The sequence below is a fragment of the Trichosurus vulpecula genome, chromosome 4 (genome assembly GCF_011100635.1).
Source record: "Trichosurus vulpecula isolate mTriVul1 chromosome 4, mTriVul1.pri, whole genome shotgun sequence".
NCBI classification, from domain to species: Eukaryota; Metazoa; Chordata; class Mammalia; order Diprotodontia; family Phalangeridae; genus Trichosurus; species Trichosurus vulpecula.
In genome coordinates, this window is record NC_050576.1 from 83,107,907 (window position 1) to 83,131,444 (window position 23,538).

Consider the following 23,538-nt stretch of genomic DNA (forward strand, 5'->3'; position numbering starts at 1 on the left):
TACACTTAAAGAGACTCGACTTTATCATAACGGAAATAGGTATCTGAAAGTTTTCCAGCAAAAGAATAATACAACCCCTTGTCATGATAACCCCTGAATATATGAGGTACTTTTGTCTTACGTGTTTTTATGTGTATAAAAGTATGTGTACATTTATGTATATCTATATAGAGATGTACATTTACATGCACATGTATATCTATATGATGTTTTCAAGCTCAAAAAGTTGACTTACAAATACCAAGATGCATCTGTATACACATACAAATACACAGACTTTGACTTTGAATTTCAATTTAATTGCGTGTGTGTGTATATATACATACTGTTAAACCTGAAAATTTGGTTGAAGGAAACAACAGAGCTAGGTGATAGAAAAATCCATGTTGTTTATTATTTTCCCTTAAAGCATAGCTAAGCTAGCTTACTTGTACATACAAGGAGTCAGAGCATAGGCTCTGGTTGTCTGAACAAAGGAATGAGAAAACTTATATACGTTATTTTAGCAGACTTAGCAAGCCTGTATTACCTCATTTTTTGTGACCCCCATGTATGTTTAACTATGATACAAGAAGAGGATTTTCCTTAATTGAATAGAGTTGTAAAGGATGTTGACAAAAGTCAGTTGAAACTACAGCCCAGCATCTCTGTGTCTCATTACATTCCATAACATAGTATATACCTGTAGAATATTAAGCAAGGTAATCTCTCTAGGGGTTAGGGTAGTGTCCTTAGGTCAGTCTAATCTGGCCTCATTGACAGAGGTAAGGGTATTTCCTGAGCAAATTTTTAGAGAGAACAAGAAGCCCAGGTCCTGGATCTTCATCTAGTTATTCATTAATTCAGGCTCTGGGTCTGGTTGAAATTAGAAATGATATAAAATAGTATAATATTTTCCACAATACATATATGTGTGTATATATATATATATATATATATATATATATATGTGTGTGTGTGTGTGTGTGTGTGTGTGTGTGTGTGTGTGTGTGTATAGTTATTGTTTTTTTAACTGAATTTTATTTTTTTCCATTCCAGATTTATCTCCCCCTACCCAAACCTCCCCTACCAATTGAGAAAGCAAGAAATATAAAACCCATTACAAATATAAACTCATGCAAAGCAAATTGCATGGAACTATTTGTAAAGAAACTTCTTTTTCCTCCTTTAACTTTATAGACTTAGAAAGTTATCTGGGATACTGAAACATTTCATGATTGGCTCAGAATCACACAGCCAGTATATACCTGATGTAGAAATCAAACCCAGTTCTTTCTGATTCCAAGGGTGGTTTTCTATCCACTACAACACGCTATCTCTCCTGATTACTGGGAAAATTACTTAGTCAATTAAGTGAATAATGGAATAGAAAGGATAAACTGCAGGTTGGGATTCCAGATATAAAGCTATGTCTTGTAATTCTGGGATGGTGTGGGTGTGCATTCACTTGCCATAATCCTTTTATCTCATTTGGACATAAACTCTTCCCTTATCCATAGATCCATCCAGGCAGGTTCATTTTTCCATGCTCTCCTCATTTACTTATGATATCACCTTTTATGTCTAAATCATTTATCTGTTTTGACTTCATCTTGGTATACAGTGTGAGAAGTTGGGCTAAGCCTAGTTTCTGTCAAACTGCTTTTCAGTTTTCCCAGCAATTTTTATAAGATCTTGTGTTCTTACCCCAAAACCTTGCATCTTTGGGTTTATCAAATGCTAGATTATTATGGTCATTTAATATTGTGTATAATGTATCTAATGTATTCTACTTATCTGACATTCCGTTTCTTAGTAGGGACAGATTGTTTTGATCATTACCGCATTATAATATAGTTTGAAATCTAAAACTGCTAGGCGACCTTCCTTCACATTAATATATAATTTCCCATTTTGGAAACAATTTAGATGTCAATGAAGTTCAAGAGTGTTGCCCCCCCCCCCACTGCCTAATTTTCCCTTCCACTATAAAAGCTCTGTTTGTGTGTGTGTGCCTCTTCTTTATGTGAGATAATTTTCCCCATTCTTCCTTTCTCTTTCAACTTTTACTAGGGTATTCCTCTTTCTACTCTGTTTTTTTTTTACATCATCTCAACATATTCATCTCACTCCAACATCCTGTTTCTATATAGAATCCTTCTAACTGCCCTAATAAAAGTAAAGTTCTTAGAACATACATGTATCACCTTCCCATATAGAATGATAAACTGTTTAACCTTATTGAGTTCTTGATGATTGCTTTTTTGTGTTTACCTTTTTATATGCTTTTCTTGAGTCTTATATTTGAAAATCAAATTCTCTAATCAGTTCTGGCCATTTCATCAAAAATACTCTTTTCCATTAAATATCAATTTTTTCCTAGAATTATTATACTCAGTATAGATGAATATTTTATTATTGGTTGTAATCACAACCCTTGCCTTTCAGAATACCATATTCCAAACCCCATCATACTTTAAGGTGGTAGCTACTAAATCTTACGTGATCCTGCCTGTGGTTTCATGACAGTTAAATTTCCTTTTCACTACTTTAAGTATTTTTTCTTTGACCTGGGATCTCTGGAATTTGGCAATAGTTTTTGGGGGAGTTTTATTTTTGGGAACTCCCTCAGACAGTAATTGGTGGGTTTTTAATTTTTATTTTTTTTTATTTTACCCTCTTGGTATTTTTCTTGAAAATTTCTTGAAAGATGATGTTTAGATTGTTTTTTGAATCATGGTTTTTGGATAATCCAATTATTCTTAAATTATCTCTCCTCAATTGATTTTCCTATGAAATATTTCACATTTTCTTCTATTTCTTCTTTTGCCTTTTTATTTTTTAATGTCTCATGACCATTAGCTCCCACTTTCCCAATTTTGATTTTTGGTTGTTTTTTTAGAGAGTGGAGGTGAGGACATCAGGGTTAAGTGCCTTGCCCAAGATCACACAGCTAGTAAGTGTCAAGTGTTTGATTTGAACTCAGGTCCTCCTGACTCCAGGGCTGGTACTCTATTCACTTTTACTTTGTTCCCCCTATCCTCCAATTTTGATTTTTAAGAAATTACTTTCTTGAATTTGCTTTTGTAAGTCTTTTTCCATTCAGCCAATTCTGTTTTCTAAGAAAGTATTTCCATAGGAAATTTTTGTACCTTTTTTTTTCTAATTTGGCCAATTCTGGTTTTTTAGGTGTTATTCTTTTGGATGGGGAAAGGCAGGGCAATTGGGATTAGGTGACTTGCCCAAAGTCACACAGCTAGTAAGTGTGTCAAGTGTCTGAGGCTGGTTTTGAACTCAGGTCCTCCTGACTCCAGGGCTGGTGCTCTACTCATTAAGCCACCTAGCTGCCCCCTAAGGTGTTATTTTCTCTATTATTTTTGGTAACTCTTTTTACCAAGCTCTTAATTGTCTTTTCACAATTTTGTTCATTTTCTTTAATTTCTTTCCCTAATTTTTCCTCTGCAGTTCTCATTTGATTTTGAAAATCATTTTTTAGTTCCTCTAGGAATTATTGTTGTGCTTCTGTTTTATTTTCATTTTTCTTTGAGGCTTTTCTTGTTACTGTTTTGTCTTTATTGTCTTCTGAGTTTATATCTTGCTCTTCTCTGTCACCACAATAACTTTTTGTGGTCAGGTGCTTTTTTGTTGTTTGTTCATTTTTTCCTACCCTGTTCCTTGATTTGAAACTTTATATTAATATTGGATTCTATTCCCAGTGTGGTGGTTGATGGGGTAGGTATAACAACAATGCTGCTTGCTGCTACTGTGGCTGTGTAAGATGAAAAACACCAGCACACAGAAGGGGTTCCAGCACAGGTCCTTTGATCTGATTTTCTAAGGAAAGCAACTTTAAGGGGTTAACAATCTTACTTTAATTAAACATACATATGCCATTCATTTAGTTCAAGGGAAAAAGTCAGCACCTTGAACTTCAGAGCAAATACAGAAACTATAAAGAGATCAACAGACAGGCTTTGGCTGATCAAGACATCACATACATAGTTACCAAAAAGAGAAGCAATAACATCTGGGTTTTTCAAAGCCAGCGGGCTCTTAACAATGTCTACCCAGAGTCTCATCAGCTCATATCACATGACACTCCTCCAGTTGAAGGCCCCAAAACAAAATGCCAACTTCAGATCTTATATACCTTTCTCAGGGTCAGAGGAAGTCACAACCATGCAACTCAAACCTACGTGAACTAGGCTTTCTTGTTTCTTAAGCTGGTCAAAGATTCTTGATTCAATCAAAGAAACAAAAGACAACAAAAAGTCCACTTTGCTTCCCATTACATTTGAAAGGCAAAACTCATCAAAGGTACTTCATTACCTTAGCATTCTAAATGAGAAAACAAAAATGTCCCTCCCTAATTACTGTAAAGGTTGGGGGGGGGGTGACTCTATCTCAAGCTTCAGGCATTTTTACATTATCGTTTCCAGAGCTATATCTCAGTGTTTGGAAGTTTTTGGTGCTTCCAAGGTGATGTGATCTGGGGAGAGGTTTGGTCACTTCTTTCTTTGTCAACACTCTTGTCTTTGTCCAGGAAGGGCCCCCAAGCCCTTGAGCTTGCAACTGATATTGTTTCTAAAGGTCTGTGCTCCCTCAGGATCAGAAATAATACTCTACCTTAGTGTTTCCATTCTCTTTTGACTGAAAGTAGTCTCTGTGCTGTTGAATTATGACTCAGAAGTGGTTATAGGCAATGAAATTGCTAAGCAAAGCCAGGTTCTATGTTCAGTGGCAGCACAGGGGTACCTGGTCATCTCTTTCTGACCAGTTGCTTGCTCCCCTTTCCATTTCTGCTTGAGAGCTGCTGAAGCTGCTCCTGCTTTTGTCACCACTACCTATTACCAACACTGATGTTTCAATCATATTAGCTCTTGTCCAGCCTCTACCCCTGTGTCACAAATCTCCTTTTCTCATCTCCTATGTTGTGGCTTGGATCAATGTTCCACTCTAACCTTTTGTTGGCTCTACCAATATGGCAAGCCTTATAAGCCTTATAAGCCAATATAAGAAGCCTTATTTTCAAGTTGTTTGGGAGGAAATGCTGGGATATCTCACCTGAGATACTCTTTCCCTACTCCATTATCTTCTTGTCTTTGCCCCTGGAAGTTGTCAGTCAACATTTTAGTCCGTATTAAGGAACAATTTTGAAATATATGTTCTTGCTAAATTCACAGATCATAGAGAGAACATTGATGGCAGAGTGCATCACTCATGTCAACCTAAGACTTTTCCCAATATGGTATGCTGCCTCTGCCTTTCAGATAACAGTTCATCTTTATAATTAAAAAAAATACTGAGATTTGACATAGGAGACTGAAGGCACAAAAGAGTATTAAATTTGCTTGTATATGTTGATCCTAAGCCTATAGATGAAATTCAAATAGGATTATCTGTCGTCAAAAAAATTGTCACTATAATTTTGTTCATTTTTTCTAGCCAGTAAAGTTATTTAAAAAGTAAAATTATATTTGAGTAAAAGGGGAAAATGGGCAGAAAATCTTGGATAGATATTCAAAATGACAAACTAGTTCCTGAATAACTTGTTTATCATGAAATCAGTGGTTCTGTAGTTTGGGGATTTGAAGAAAGCTAGAAAGAAAAGGCAAAGAAATAGACTTGGACATGCAAAAAACCTGAATTTGAAAACTCATTTTTATACTTGTGACTAAGATAATCCACCATACTTTCTGTCAGAATCAAGATCTTTTGTAATTTAAGCAGCACGTGCCTCAGCAGAATCCTCAGAATGGAATTCATTATGCATTGTTGCATATAATGTAGGAATTTGGTGTTAGAGTGGATTGACTGGTTAAATAAAAATCTACAACATAATAGAGAATCAACTTGCAAAATACAAAACTGAAATATAGCAATCCAGCAGTAAGATGCACTCGTATCTTAGCTGCCTTTTATGGTGATGTTGCAGTTCAGTCAGAACTATGGATGTTATCATTTTTCCAAGCTAATAGATTTTTTAATAGCTACTGTCTGAGAGAGCCATTTTTAGGCAGAAGTACTTTGTGGAATCATCACTTTAAGAAGGACATTGTGTCTCTCTGAGCTTAAGAGCCATTTTTACTTTCTTTTGTAGATTTGCAAATTATTTATTTAGAGAAAGTGTTTGCACCTAACTCAAGCCATGAAGTGTGAATTTCATAGGTAATGAGATTCAGGAAGTATTTAATCCAACTCAAGGTATGAAATTTTCATTAGACACTATGTAAAAAGATCAGTACTTGATGACCTTGAGGCAAATCACTTAACTTTTATTTGTCTTAGTTTTCTCATCTGTAAAATGGGGATAATAATAGCACTTACTTCCCAATATTTGTAAAGTACTTTGAAAGTCTTAAAATGCTATATAAATGCTTATTCACAATAGAGATACAAAGACAAGAATGGAAGCATTCCCAACTGTCATGGTACATACATTCTTTTTTTGTTACTTTTAAAAAATATTTAATTAATTTATTTTTAGTTTTCAACATTCATTTCCATAAGTGTTAAATTTTCCCCCTTCTTTCCCCAAGACAGCTTGTGATCTGATATGTGCTCTACACATACTTTCCTATTAAATACATTTTCACATTAATCCTGTTGCATAGAAGAATTAAAATGAAAGGGAGCAACCATGAGAAAGAAAAGAAAACAAAACAAAGAAGAAAAGAGTCTGTTTCACTCTGCATTCTGACTCCATAGTTCTTTCTCTGGATGTGGATGGCATTTTCCATCATGAGTCCTTTGGAAAAGTTTTAGGTCTTTGCATTGCTGAGAAGGGCTATCTAGGTTTTCCTGAAGTCCATCTGCTCATCATTTCTTATAGCACAATAGTATTCCATTACATTCATATACCACAACTTGTTCAGCCATTTCCTAATTTATGGGCATCCCCTCAATTTCTAATTCTTGGCCACCACAAAAAGAGCTGCTATAAATATTTTTGTATATGTGGGACTTTTTCCCATTTTTATGATTGCTTTGGGATACAGCCCTAGAAGGGATATTGCTGGGTCAAAGGGTATGCACATTTTTATAGCCCTTGGGGCATATTTCCAAATCACTCTCCAGAATGGTTGAATCAGCTCACAGCTCCCCCAACAATGAGGTACATACATTCTTGTTTTATGGTATGGTATTTATACAGATAAGTACAAAGTGTATGTAAATTGCATACTTTACACAAGAAGCAGCTCCTGAGCTGTGTTTCAAAGGAAATTATATTAAGTTGATATCATACAGAATTATTGTTTTGATATATCTAAGCCCCCTTCTTCCCCTTTACTCATATTTTTACTTCCCAAACTAAAATCCTTCACTTATACAACATGAATAGAAAATGGATATTTCAATACATATACCCTTCAATATAATTTCCTTTTAAGTACTTAGGGCCTGTATGCCTTGTCATCATTTTCTTCTTTGATTTTTTAAGGCATAGATTCATCTGAATTTTTAGCTAAATCCAGCATTGATGCACTTCTATGAACTCCACATAGTGCTTAATTTTCATACAAACTGCTATAGTGATTCACTATAACAAAATGAAAAATTAGGCACCTAAGACAGTGACAGGCAAAAATGAATATTTTATGTGATAAAGAGAAGAACAAATATGAAGATCAAAGGCATTGTACTCTATTCTGCTACTCATGCAAAATATTGAGAAAAAATTAAGGGGATGATATTTTCTTGTGAAGTATAGGACACTCATATGACACAGTGATGTCATTTACTTTTACCCTCATTTATAATAACACTTATTAATCCAGAAATAATACTAATACATTTAGACTGCAGTTTTAGTCTTAACTACTTATATGTAATGACTATGCTGTCAATTTATAAGCTGTTCTGCTACCCCAAGAGGAATAAAAAATGTCAATGTAAAAATTCAGTTTTTGCTTACACACACACACACACACACACACACACACACCATGGAAATGAGGTATACCCAATCTTCTTTAATTTAAATATTTTTAAAAAAATTTTTTTGCCAATACAAGATGATAAAAAACATTCTCATGAATGTAAAAATTTAAAATAATAAAAAAGAAACATAAATTGATTTTCTTTGGAAAAATTGTTAGAAATTATTTCTATAAGATTGATAATGTAATAATGATCTCAACTTATCTCAACTTGCTTATCTCACTATCCTCAGAGAGAAAGTTGATATTAGGAACTATTTTAACCTAATTATTTTATTTTTACTATATTTTATTTATTTTGTTAAATATTTCCCAATTAAGTGTAAAAATTTTTATATCAATCATAATTTTGAGTTTCAAATTCTTTTCCTGTTATGTTTTATAAGAGACATGTAACTTTTGAAAATGCAATAAAATCACATAAACCACATTTTTTCAAAAATTAAAAGGAATTATGAAAAAAAGTATTATTGACAGTAGACATACTACTAGATTTCAAATTTTATACACAAAATAGATTGTAGAATTCAGAAAATTACATATAGCATTTCCTGAGAAAAGAGCAAGAAGACAAAAATTTCTTTCAAAAATTTGGAATGAGACCCAAGAAGGCCAGAGATTACAAAAAAGTTTATATAGGAAAGTGGTAAAAACTATTAAGGAGACCATCTTTTTACTCCTTAGGGCCATGCTTTCTACTACGGGATCTCTGTTGCCCTACCTCCACCCCGCAGAAATAGGCAACTGGACATATTGTGGAAGACAAGCCGAAGTTTTCATTTAGAGAGGGAAACATATTGTGATATCTAATTATCCCTAAGTACTAATATATGGACTATTATGGACATTCCCAGAACAATAAACATCATAAAATTCCATCAAGATAATTTCAATAAATTTCAAATTCCTTTAGAAATGTGTTCAAGAGTCTATTGAGAATCAGGAAGAAGTGCCAGCAAGAAAATATTGTTCCTGTGGACAACAGGAAGATAAATGCCAAGAGAACAAAATTCCTTAGACAATTTGTATCTTTAGGTCTTGTTTATTATTTGTGGTCTGATCATGTCTTATGTAACTAGGCATGTTTCTTCTTGTTAGAATCTAAGTCAATTCAGCTCTCCCCTCTTGAGTACTGAAAAGTGTTATCATACCTTCTGCACCTTTAGTTCTGCCAAGATGAAGATTAGTAAATGTGTCTCCTTTCTAAAGGATGACAAAGCTTTGAATCAAGGAGGTCATGCCTTATTGACTACATAAAGTTATCTCTTTAACCTAGTCACCATAACTCCTTGGGACCCCCTATTGTTCTAGCTGGAGGTAAAGATATGTGAGATTCTAGTCAATATGTTCATTGTTGCATTCTAAACCAGTCCAGCCTACTTTGATTTCAGTTATATTCCCCCATTGCCAAAAATGACTAATGTCAAGCAAGGTGTCCTACCAAGAAAGTAAAACAAGCACAGAAAATTTAATATATTTGACATCAATTCTATAGCAATCTGTTCTCAATGATAACAGACCCAAGATATTTGGGCTGTACAGCCTTAGAATTTTGTGAAAGCAGATATAGCACTTTAGAAAATGATGTCGGGGAGAACTGTATGTGACCAAATGCACAAAAAACAAATTCTTGTTGCAGGAGACTTGATTTTAAAGGCAATTTGAATCAATTATTAAATATCACAAATAGAGAAAGATTAAAAAAGAAGAAGAGAGATGTTGGATAATCTCATTTCTCTCATTTTCCCCCTGCCCAAAGATGATGGAAGAAATCTACTTTTTCTTCTCCATAAGAGCTTTATGAGAATGTTTTATGAATATGGCAGGGATGTTCTTGATGAAATTATGAGAGGGGATCAAGGCAGACCTCCACACATTTTTTATAGAAGACCACTTCTTCAGAGTCACATACTTGACTAAGAGGTATAGAGAATACAAGATATCACTATTTATTGTTGATCGCAATAAAATGAAATAAAAATAAAGTAATTACCACAAACTTATGAAAAGCCGTGGGTACAAACAATAAAGGCAGAGTAATTTTATAGGTAAACAGATGGATTCAGAGGAGATACAGATACCTAAATGGATATTGTTTTTATTGTTAAAAAATGGGAAAGTAATGTACAATTATATTGTACAATGCCTTAAACTTTTCAGTTTACATTTCCATATCTTTGTATCAATTGCCAACTTTCAAAAGATTTTTGGTGGAAACAATTTTGTTTCTGATTTTTACCATAATAGAGACTGAAGTACAACTAAACTACCTTGCTCAAAGTTTCAGGGCAGAACTGTGCCACCAAAAACTCAGCCAATCTGTTTATTTGGAAAATAGATTGATCAAGGATATTGAAAATGAAATATGTAGGCAGAATCTTGGGAAGATGAAGGACTGAGAGGTTTCCTAGGAGTAATTTTCCTCCCTCCATCCACCACAGCCAATAATACAAGTAAAAACCCCTCAGATTCAGAAAGCTTGCCAGCAATAAGTGAACCTTTCATTTAAAGACTAACTCACTTGCCCATTTGTATTTATATGGCTCCTAGCCTGCTTTCCCACCTTCCACATCCTATGAGAATCTATTTTTGCCATATGTCTACAATAATTGTGATTTCTTCAATTTTAACCACCTAATTTTGAAATTTCCCCATTGTACTTCCCTTGCATGACCATGACTATGCTGGCCTCCCTTCTTCATTCCAAACATATACCTATTGGCCCATATCAGTCACAGAATTTTCCCTGCTGCTGCAATTTTAGGAACCAGGTTTTTGGAGTTAACCCTTTAACAATGCATCAAAGGCACTACCAGGAGTGTTGAGGCCCACAAATAAGACCAGCCTAAGATCCTAAGGAGGGAACAGAATAGCTATAAAGAAGATTGGAAGAACATAATATGTGTGTCTCACAGAGTGTCTATGACTAATTAGCAGAGCACAGAAAGAAGCAGGCCTCGAATATAAAAACTGAGAGAAAGATAGAGAAGAAATACAATTGCAAACGTTTCTTTGAGAACCCTTATCAGCAGTATACTAGAGGACTTTTCCCTCACCTGCACACCTAAGCCTCAGGATTCCATCCATGGTACTGAAAAAGTCCAAGAGTGGAAAAGACATTGGAAAGCAAAATAATTGGTTCTTGTAAGGGTAAAGGACAAATCCTGTCATGGGAAAAACTAAGGGTCATCTCTTTACTGTGTGGTCTCAACTTCTGAGGAAAACCACCTCATCCAACCTTGAGGTTTCTGGGCAATAAGTACCAGGGAAAGGGCAGTATTGGTGGCAAACAAGTTATCATCAAAGACATCAACTTAGAAAACTCAGAAAAGTTGTTATTTTAGGCAGACAAAAACTAACTGAAGTCTCCTTCAACTCAACCAACTTCTCTAAATTCAGAATAAACCTCTTTGACTGCTTGCAGTGGATAAAGCAATGGACCTGTAGTTAAGAAGATTTGAGTTTAAATCCTGCCTCAGATACTTAATGTGACCTAATGCAAGTCACTTAAGTCTTAGTTTTATAATCTATAAAAATAAATGCTGTAGTGAGGATAAAATGAGATAATGTGATTTTCAAACTTTAATTTATTATTATGAATTGATGTTATGAATTATGAATATGATGTTAATATAATTATATTGCTATGTAACCATATAGTTAGATTGTTAGCTCCTTGAAGGCAGAGACTTTTTTGCCTCTTTTTTTGTATCCCCAATGTTCAGCAAAGTGCCTGGCTGTTGTTGTTTGTCCTTACTTACCCCAAAGGGAGGCATTCCTTTTTGGAATTTTGGAATTTTGGAATTTTTTGTGGGGGAGGTAAAATGGGTTGAGGTATAAATGGAAAACTGGAAGACAGACAGAGGTCCAATACAATAATCTAGAAGGCACCTTATACTGACAGCTAAACAGGAAATTGAAAATTAAATGAGTGGAAAACATCCAAAGATTTGAGATAGATGTGGAACAAATGAGAAAATATATATCTAAGTTATTCTGCAAGCCTAAAATCATTGTACAAATATCAGCTACATTATTATTTTATCAATATATTATTATTATTATTAATATAAGATAACGATGATGATGTCACAAAAACAAATTGTGGAAAGAAAGAACACAATGTCTAGCAGATAGAAATTTATTTCATTTAAAAATTCCATCTGGGGCACCAAATTTTTATGTCAGCAGACAAGTCATGCACCCTTCTCAGTTTCAACAATGAAGCTATTGGTCTAGCTGACAAAACTACGTGAGGATTGAGAGCAGTTTGGCACATTTGTCTGCAGTTCTTTCTCATTTTCCAGATTTCCTTCACTTAGAGCCATGAGGAGTCTTTGACAGAGAAGAGACTAAGGACTTCTCAAGACATAGGAAACTTTAGTATTCAGACAGAATTGGGGTTGTGATTTTTTTATATTCTTTTTTCTGGGGACAGAAGTGGTTGAAGAAGGAACTGACAAAGAGGAGAGAAATAGAAGCCTTATATAATGTCTCTCCTGCCTGTTTACATCTAACCATCATATGTAATCTTTAACTACTGATTAGCTTAAACTTTTATTTTTTTTTTTACAAAATCACATTGGTAAAGGATAAGTTGGCTTTGTGAGGAAAATGGGTTTGCTCAGGACTAATTGAAATGAAGATGAGGAAAGAGAATGAAAAGGTTATATTTGCCTGTAATTGGGCATTGTTAAAAAATATTCTAAACTTAACAAATACCAAATTGAAAATATTTCTACATACCAATTTAAAATGAAAAAACAGGATTGTACATGAAATTTATATCTTTATATATAGCTTACTTTTCCTTTTAAATATACAATTAATTTAACATTTTACGTTAGAAGATATTCTGCTTTTCTAAGTTTCTTTCTGGCTTTCCAAATAGCCTTCTAACATATAGATATAGTTAAGCACAGCAAATATAGATGTAGTTAAGCACAAACAAAAATCTTTATCTCATTCTTCACATTAAGTCCATCACCATTGTCAGGAGGTGAGTAACATTCTTCCTCATTAGTGATGTAGAATTGTGATTGGTCACTCCATCAATTGGTATTCTTAAGTTTTTCAAAGTTGTTTATCTTTATAATGTTTTATTACTGTATAAATGATCATCCAGGTATTTCCCAATTCATTCTGTATCAGTTTCTCTGAAACCATCCCATTCAACTTTTCATATGGTGTAGCAGTAATTCATTACATTCATATGCTGTGATTTGTTAAGCTTTTCCCCAATTGACTTTAAGTTTCTGGCTCATTGCTACTAAAAAAAAAAGAACTCTAAACTTGTTAGACATTTGTGTCCTTTTCCTCTTTCTTTGATTTCTTCATGGAACAGACCTAGTAGTAGCATTTCTGGGCCAAAGTGCATGCAAAGTTTAGTGACTTTTCTGAGTATAGTTTCAAATTGCTTTCCAGAATGGTAGGTAAAATTATTTCCACCAGTAGTATCTTAGAATGCTTGTTTCTTCATTGCCTCTAAAATCAAACATAATTCTTTTGTTTAACTTTTGCCTCTTATTGTCTGTGACCCAGCCAAACTGATCTTTTTATCTATGCACTGGTTGTCCATCACTGCTTTTCTCCTCACCTCTCCCTCTTAAAATCATTTTATTCTTTTAAGATGAAATTCAATTGACATCTTTGACCTGAAATCTTTCCTGATCCCCTCAGCTTTTAAATCTCTCCTTCTCAAATGAATATAGTATTTTGTAATAAATAGAATTTGTATACTACTTTAAGGTTTGCAAAGACTTATACATGTTTTAATCTTGTTTGGTTGTCAAAACAACACTGAGATAGGTCTCCCTATTATCCTCATTTTACTGATGGGGTAAATGAGAACAAGATAAATCAAGCTGATTGCCCAAGGTCACGCATATAATAAGTGTCAGAAGCAGGATTTGATCTCAGATCTTCTTAACTTCAAGTAAGCACTCTTATCCACTGTGCCTCATAGCTGCCTGTCATTAACTACTTGATTTTTATGTATGTTCTCTTTATATTTAATCTGTATATACTTATAAAGGTCCCAGTTTTAGCCCCTGTTAGAGTATAATCTCATGAGTACGGATTATTTCTCATTTGTATCTCTAGTGCCTAGTACAATGCTGACAACATAATAAATGCTTACTAAATACTCAGTGATTTATTGACTGGTTGAGAGATTGATGTGTATGTAGTCCTTATTCACTCTGGGAATTCATATCCTAATACCTATTTTTAGAGACCTTGTGGTTTCCTCTCACGGGTTTTATCTACAATGCTATGCTTGTTCTGCTTTCTGGAATTTTTCAATTCCAGCTAACTCAGTACTTTAATAAGGGACCTAGAGGATGTGATAAAACTTTATAGCCACTTGGAACTGCCCTCCTGTCTCCTGTCTGGTGACATTTGATTTCATCCATGGACCTTCAAAGACTTTTCAGCTGATTGAACTATGTTCTCACTTAGTTGAGGAATCAAAATTTGGGGGGCTGGGGTATTTAGCCCCATTTTTACAAATTACTAAAGACGAGTCAGGTTAGTATACACTTTCTCTTGGTGGGCCATATATCAAGCAATGAATAAAGCTTTACTAGATATGTTTAACTTAAGTTCAAATTAGCCTGTTTTCCTGAAAGGAAAAGTCCTAAAGGCACTTTTAGCACATAGAGATGCTAAAAAACAAAACAAAACAAAACCAAAAAAAATTATTATGATCCATCCTGTTTGAATAACTACTCAGTCTAATTAAAAGATTGACTTTGTTCTCCTCTGGTTTCACTCTCTTCTGTATTTTCCTTTGATACTGTGGGATGAATTTTATCTATTTCTTTATTCTGGTACAGCATCTCTTTGGAGATATTTTCTGAACTCTCACTAGGGTCACCAAAGGGGAGCAGAATATTCTTTCTCTTAGAGTTTTGGACATAACTTTCAAAAAATTGAAGATTATAGTGCAGCTACCCATAAGGTACATCCCAGTGTGTTTCCATTGATTACTATCTAAATAGACTTAATTAGTCATTAAAAAGGGTGTTATAGAGAGGCAGAGCCAAGATTTCAGAGTAAAGACAAGGACTCACCTGAGCTCTCCAAAATTCCCTTCAAAATGAAATTAAAATGACCCCTCAAGAATTCTTGAGTGGAGGCAGAGCCAAGATGGCAGAGTAAAAGTGGAGACTTGCTTGAGCTCCCCACTAAACCCATCCAAATTCCTGTAAAAATGACTCTAAACAAATTCTAGAGGAGCAGAACACATAACATGACAAAATAAAACACATTTGCAGCACAAGACAACCTGGAAGGTTGACAGGAAAGGTGTATTGCACCAGGCTGGGAGAGGAACGTAGAGCAAAGCTGGCCCTTCCAGCATGGACCTGGTCCCTGCAAAACCAGAGCAGGCCTGAGGGGACTGAATCACTGGCAGCTGTGGCAGTTTCCAGACTTCTCAATCCACAAATGCCAAAGACAACTCTGAAGATCAATAGGAAAGGTATGTTGGACCTGGGTGAGAAAGGAGCACAGTTGGGCCCCAGAGCAGGGGCAGTTGTGGCTGCCTACTTCCAGAACTCTCAGCCCACAGATGGTGTAGGAATCAAGTGGCTGATTACAGGTCGATTGCAGGGATCTCTTTCCTGGCACTGAGGCAGGATTTTCTTGCTTTGCCCATGCCTGGATCTGGATCGCAGTCCTGCATAGTGGTCCTGGGTGAGGAAGAGCTCTGGAATGGCAGAGCTTGTGGTGGTGGAGGTGGAGAGGGAATCCTTCTCACAGTACCAAGGCAGAAAAGAGTGCTTGAGGTCACTCACAGACCAGAACACAGGCCAGTAAAGGACTAAACACCTCTCCTTTGATCATACCACCTTAGAAGAACTGAAAATTTGCAGGTCCATAGAAGTACCTCTGAAAAGAGCTGCACAAAGCCTCTGAAGCTTGGCTGTTGTACAGCCTCCACACTGGAAGCAGAAACCTTCCTTAACAAAGAGTTAAAAAGTCCAGTAATTGGCTGGGGAAATGAGCAAACAGTGGGAAAAAAATCAGACTATAGAAACTTACTTGGTCACAAGGAAGATCAAAACATACAACCAGAAGAAGACAATAAAGTTGAAGTTCCTATATCCAAAACCTTCAAGAACAATATGAGTTGGTCTCAGGCCATGGAAGAGCTCAAAAAACATTTTGAAAATCAAATAAGAGAAGTAGAGGAAAAATTGGGGAGAGAAAAGATAGTGATACAAGGAAATCATGAAAAACAAGTCAACAGCTTGGTAAAGGAGACCCAAAAATGGTGAAAAGAAATAACACCTTAAAAAAATAGACTAACTCAAATGGCAAAAAAGGTCCAAAAAGCCAATGAGGAGAAGAATGCCTTAAAAAGCAAAATTGTCCAAATGGGAAAGGAGATCAAAGAGCTCACCGAAGAAAATAATTCCTTACAAATTATTATGGAGCAAATGGAATCTAATGACTCTATGAGAAATCAAGAAATTATAAAATAAAATGAAAAGAATGAAAAAAATAGAAGATAATGTGAACTATCTCACTGGAAAAAATGACTGACATTGAAAGTAGATAGAGGAGAAAGAATTTAGGAATTATTGGACTACCTGAAATCCATGAACAACAACAGAAAAGAGAGACTAGATGTCCTATTTCAAGAATTTCAAGAAATTATTAAGGGAAATTGCCTTGATATTCTAGAGGGTGTGATAGAAATTGAAAGAATCTACCAATTACTTCCTGAAAGATATCCCAAAATGAAAACTCCCAGGAATGTTATAGCAAAATTCCAGAACTCTTAGGTCAAGGAGGAAATATTACAAGCAACTAGAAAGAAACAATTCCAATATTATGCAGCCGCAGTCAGTATAACACATGGTCTAGCAATTTCTAAAGGATCAGGGGTTGGGAATATCTATTTCAGAAGGCCAAGAGCTAGGATTGAAACCAAGAATCACCTACCACTTGAAATAAAGTATAATTCTTCAGGGGAATAATAGATATTTAAAGAAATAGAGAGCTTTCAAGGATTCCTGATGTAAAGACAAGAGCTGAATAGAAAATGTGACTTTCAAATAGAAGACTCAAGAAAAGCATAAAAAGATAAACAGGAAAAGGAAATCTCTCTGTCTATACAGGGAAATTGAAACAGAGGAATATCAGAGAAGGCAGGGATGCTGACAGAAGGGAGGACAGACTGAGAGAGGCAGTGGTCAGAAGTAAAACACTTTTGAACAGGGATGGGGTGAAAAAAAAAGAAAGAAAAAGATAAATTGCAGAAAAGTAGGATAGAAAGAAATATAGTTAGTAACTATAACTGTGAATGTTAATGGGATAAACTCACCCATAAAATGGAAGCAATTAGCAGATTCGATTAGGAATCAGAATCCTTCAATACATTGTTTATAGAAACACATGTGAAGCAGAGAGACACAGAGTAAAGGAACAAGGCTGGAGCAAAATCTATTGTGATTTGACCAGTTTATTAAAAGCAGGGGTAGCAATCATGATCTCAGACAAAGCAAAATAAACACACACACACACACACACACAGAGTCATAACATAAGCAGGGAAATCAAATTTTGTTAAAATGTACCATAGACAATGAAGTATATTCACCAAATTCTTAAAGGACAAGATGTAAAATGGATAATTTTGATTACATTAAATTGAAAAAGTTTTTGCACAAAACCAATGCAGCCAAGATTAGAAGGAAAGCAGAAAACTGGGGGAAAATTTACAGCAAATTTTTTTTTATTTCTGACAAAAGCACTATTTCTCAAATATATAAAAAACTGAATCAAATTTATAAAATACAAGCATCCCAAATTAATAATGATCAAGTGATGTGAATAGCCAGTTTTCAGATGAAGAAATCAAGTCTATCTATGGTTATATGAAGAAATGCCCTAAATAACTATTGATTAGAAAAATGCAAATTAAAATAACTCTGGATACCACCTTACCCTTGTCAAATTGGATGTGATTACAGAACGAAATTGCCCAAGGTTTTAGGAGATGTTGGAAAATTGGGACATGAATGCACTGTTGGCGGGGCTGTGAAATGATACAACCATTCTAGGGAGCAATTTAGAACTATGCCAAAAGGACTATAAAACTGCATACATTGTGACCCAGTTATACTGTTATACCTCTGCTAAGTTTGTATTCCAAAGATATAAAGAAGAAAAAGTGACTATATGCACAAAAATATTTATAGTAGTTGTTTTTGTGGTGGTAAAAAACTGGAAATTGAGAGGATGCCCATCATTTGGGGAATGGTTGAACAAGTTATGGTACATGATTTGGATGGAATATTATTGTGCTATGAGAAATGATGAGCATGATGCTTTGAGGGAAAAAAAAACATGAAAAGACTTGCACAAACTGATGCAAAGTGAAGTGAATAAAAAACATAACACTGTACACAATAACAGCAATATTGTACAATGATCAACTGTGAATGATAGCTATTCTCAGCAATAGAGTGATTTAAGACAATTCTGAAGGACATATGATGAAAAATGCTAAGTATATCTAAAGAAAAAAAACTGATGGAGTCTGAATGCAGGTAGGAGCATCCTTTAAAAAATCTTTTTATTTGTCTTTTTTGGCCTGTTTTCTTTTGCAACATGACTAATATGGAAATATGTTTTACATGAATGTGCATTAATAACCTATATCAAATTTCTTACCTTCTCAAAGAAGGCAAAAAGAAAGTAGGGAGGGAGATAATTTGAAACTCAAAATTAAAAAAAAATTTTAAATTTGTTTTTACATGTAATTAGAAACAAAATATACTTCTTGGTTATTTTATATTGATACTATTTGTACTCTGTAAGAAAAACAGTCTGATTAGGGAAAGATGTAATATTTACAGGTTTTTAGATTAAAATTATAGATTAAAATAGATAAAATGATTACCCATTCAAGTTTCCAAAATCATTTTTAAAAGAAGATAATGAAAGGGTATTACACTAAAAATACTTGTTATAAAAACATGAACTCACCTTAAGGTTCACATATTATACCCTTGTAAACATGATTTCCTGTTGGATAGTAGCCTCAAACTTAGAAAGTTCATGTCACCAAAGGGTAAGCTTGCCTTTTCTCTTTCCTTGGAGCCTTCATGAAGCTGCGATAGGTTCTGAGAGTCAAAGCCCTTTTAGAATCCTAAAGCTGCTTTTCCTTAGTGTGGCTAGAATGATCTTAGTGTGGATAGTTATAGTCTTTTCTCACATTATCCACCTCATTGGCCTTGAGAATATCTCTAAACTGGCTTGATGTTCCCAGTGTTGCCAGTCACTATTGTAGCTCCAAGGACATTGCTACTGACACCTATTAGAGGTCCAAATCTTCAGACTTTTCAAAGTTCACTTCATCTGTTCCATGAGTCAGGGAGAAGAAAATGCTCACCCCACTTCCTTAAACCTTGTTCACCAAGACAATTTCATTGAACATGATGAAACGGACTTGTCTCTATATCCTTTTTGTTCAAATGCTTGATTCTGAGTTGACTTGTTTTTACTTGTTATCACATATGTAAACCCAGAGATTTGTCGAGTTCTTCAACCAATCCCAGGATATATTCTGTTTGATGTCATCTTACTTTATTCAATAACCAAAATACTTCCCTTATCTCAAATTGATTAAAAATGTTCCCCAACATTTTACATTTCTGACTGATTACTTCATTGATTGAATAGACTGGCTTCCTTAAATTTGAGGGGGTGGGGCCAAGATGGAAGCATGAAGATGGTGGCATGATTCAATAGACCTGTCTAGGCCTTCTATAATTTTATTAATTTGGAGGTGGGGGTTGGGTATGGAAAACTTCCATGTACTACTACTGCTAGGAAAGACCTTAGACTGTTTTCCTAGAATACACAAGCAGAAATGTTACCCTCAGGGCTTCATATCTCTTTAATCTACAGAGAGAGGGGGGAAGAAAAGAGAGACAGAGACAGAAAGAGACAGAGACAGGCAGAGAATGTAAGTTGTAAATAACTTCACAAATATTATGTGATTATAGCCTCAAAAACACTTGGAGGTAGGTATTATTTTATGTGTCTCTCCTCCACCCCCAATCATTTTACAGATGAGGAAACAGAAGGAAATAGAGGTTAAATGACTTGCCCATGATCATGCAGGTCAGAACGGTTTGCAGCAGAATTTGAGCTCTTCTTCATGACTCCAGGTCCAGTGTTTTAAACATTGTGACACTTAGCTACCTTAAAAATAATAATATTCAAAAGAACAAAGGCATGTTCACTATCATGAAACTTTAAGGTAGTCTTTCCATTAAAAATAAATAATTTTCCTTTTTTAACTTTTTTTTTTGTCCTTTGAAGCTAGAGAAGTGACATTCCTAATTTTTATTGAATGGTCCTTTAGCAATCATCACCAACAGGAGAATAGCAAGTTCCTGAAACATCTGCCTTCTGAAAAAAGCTTAGCACCAAAACATCCCAGTTACACTAAAATATAATTTTAAAAACACATTTAAACAGATGGTGACATGATTTTTTTCCCACAGAGAAATAAAATGTTTTCTCCCTAGAGAGTATAATGCTAAAAATCAAAGTGCATTGCCATAAGTCACTTGTAGACCTCAACTTTAGAATTTTATTTAAAAAAATTTACTTAATTACTTTAATTAGTGGGAGGATGGACAGGTAGTGATATAAAAAAATAACTGAAAAGAGCATTAATGAAACATTGAAAAAATACACAAAATAGAGAAAAAATTTCAAAAGCAGACAGAGACATGCATGGTAGTGTTGGAACTACCATGTTTTATATTTAAAAATAACTGTCAACATAATCAAGTTTCACAGTGTCATAAAAAATCCTCTTTTTCTATACTTCTTTGTATAAGGGAATATTCAGATTTCTCAAATTTATAATAAGAAAAAAAAAAAACAAATGTGAACCTGCTTAGTTTGTTCGTGAACGAAGGAGACATTTTAAAGCATTAAACCTATCGTAAAATGTAATTAAAAAGAGAATATATGTAAAACAAAGACTGCTGACTTTTTGAGGGACAAAACTCAAACCCACGAGATCCTCTTTTATATTTATCTAGTTTGAACACAATTTGAAGTACAGATATGAGGCTCAAAAGTTGTCCCTTCAAGAAGTAAAATCAATATTCTTTGTTGAGGGTTAAGGGAGATGAGGTCCTGGGACCCCAAGACTGGAGTTCGCAGATGGGGTCATTGAGAGGGAGTACCCCTCAAAGATGCCATTACTGGAGAGGGTCAGGGCCACCTGGAATGAATTCATGATCTCAAACATCCTTTAAGTCAAGGTAGCAAAGATTTATTAAGCTTTACAATGGGCAAGAGTTCTTAGGGAACCTGCAACCTTGCAGGAAATGTTTAAACATGAGATTTGGGAGTGAAAGCTATCAATTAGGTGTTTCAGGATGGGATTAGGGAGTGGTTAAGGGGTGGTCAGTTCTTAAAGGAACATGCACTTTTTATATCTATTGCACAGGCATCTTACCCAGAGTTCACTGGGAAATGGCCCAAGGGGGTGGGGCTGCCTGGGGGTATGGTTTTGACTGTGAGATGTCACTAAGTCAACCAAAGGTCAGGGCTGACTGGAGATATCCAGGTTACTTCCATCAAATGTCTTGTTAGACAAGATAAATGTAAGGGATTATACATTTGACTATGTCTAGGATACATATCAGGAAGGTCAGGAAGGAGTAAATATTGTTATGTCCCAATGCACAGCCAATTAGCAATACACAGGGAGTCCAACCTAATAAATTCTGTTAGGTGCAGCTGGCCACAGTATCAGGAGGAGAGGTAAGTATTCTGCTAAGGCATGCTGCCCTTGGACTGCAGAGAAACTGCTAGGGCCAATGCTTTGAAGCTAGGGAGAGATGTGATTTTAGAACTGGGGTCCAGGCACGGGCACCCAAGCAGAGGCTAAGAAGAAATGTGATGTTAGAATTAGGGTCCAAGCGCAGGCACCCCAGCACCCCAGCATCTTGTTTCTTGAAAGCTTGACAAGTTAGTCTTTTAGCATATAATTTTTTCCAACACATGATCCACCACAAAACGGTCTTTAAAACAGAAATTTCATGTTGGTTCAAACAACAACTCTGATTACAATTCAGTCTCATCCAACATGCAGGGTAATGCACCATCTGCAGGAATGCTGGCAGGTCACACTGGTTGACTTTTAGTAGAATTCCTCCATGAATTCAGAGTAGCACCCATATTTCTACTTCTATCATTCAAATCCAGTGTCTTTGACAAACCATGAAAATATGTGATGAAAACTTTTTCTTGCTAATCTTCTGAGCCCAATTCACATGTTTAGCTGATCTAGTTGTTGCAAACTTGGACAAAATAATGAAAGGTTTCAATGTTGTAATTTCATTTTTTCTTTCTGATGTATAAAATATGACTATCTTCACTCTGGTATTCTTCATCATGTTTTTCCAAAGGAATCTTTTCCAAGTCAAAATCCAACTGGAGGAGCTCAAAATATTTTCTATTTCCGGATTTTTCCCCATAGTTCATTGTTGTTGTTCATAACAACATGTGATGCAGGTCTTAGGCCCACTGAGATCCTTTAAAGTCTTTAGCAATGACGCCAAAGACTCTTCATAGTATATACAGTCGGCCATCAATATGTAATCAAGTGGAGAGAAATAGTTTTTTTCTTTCTTCACCCCATTTCAGTACCTTGGTTTGCACAGAACCAGTGATGAGATGCTCGTTCATTTTAATATTCAACTTAAGCAAGTCCTGTAGTTCCTCCAGATCTGTGACTATAACATCTGCAACCGAGGGCGGCCGCCATGAGCCCCACAGCGCCAATGCCGGCTCCCACCTCCAGCAGAAATGCTGTGTGTCCAGGTACTTGGCCAGGATGATGGTGGCATCCCACACCGCACAAGCCCACGCAGCCTGAGCCATACTGCTGGACCGCAGCACTGTGCCGGCAGGTGTTTCCAGCAGGCGAACCAAGCTACGCAGCGCCTCTTCCGCCTCCTCCGCCGCCGCCGCAGCCATGGCTCTCCCAGCGGCCAGGTGAACTGCACCGGCACCTGCACCCAGCTAGCCGAGACTCCCACCCTAGAATTGTATTTTTGAAAAACCAGACGAAGAGTGCTGACCTAACATACAACAGCCACTATTCATCCTAAAGTGTCAACAATTTTAAGTTCCATTCTTTTAGGTTTGACTAATTAAGTCTTCGGGGTTTAAGCACTGAGGAGAACGCAGGTGCCCACAGGTCCTAGAGATCGCTTCATATTCTTGCCAGGAATCCAGGTTTTGATGGACCATTTGGAAAGAAGGGCAGCTTTATCTCCTTAATAGCTTCATTTGCTTAATATTTTAGACTAGATTTATTTACATGATGGAACTTTAAATTCAATATTAACATTATTTTAACATATAATTCAAGAGACTTAGGGATTGTGTAATACAACAAAGTCTTCCCATTATTTTATTTTCTTTCCCACGGCTTTCACTAATGGAAAATGCCTCAAATCCTAAAGTAGCACTTAAGCCTCCTGACATATAAGTGAAACTATTTCTAATTCAGGTGGAGGCACAGTTAAAGTGAGCTGAATAGTCTGACTTGATGTGGTCCAATTAGCAT

The 23,538-nt window shown here is 35.5% G+C and overlaps 1 pseudogene; it reads right to left on the reverse strand.

Moving 5' to 3' along the window:
- Nucleotides 1-22,300: 22,300 nt before the first annotated feature.
- LOC118845430 lies at nucleotides 22,301-22,943 on the reverse strand (annotated as a pseudogene).
- Nucleotides 22,944-23,538: the final 595 nt, after the last annotated feature.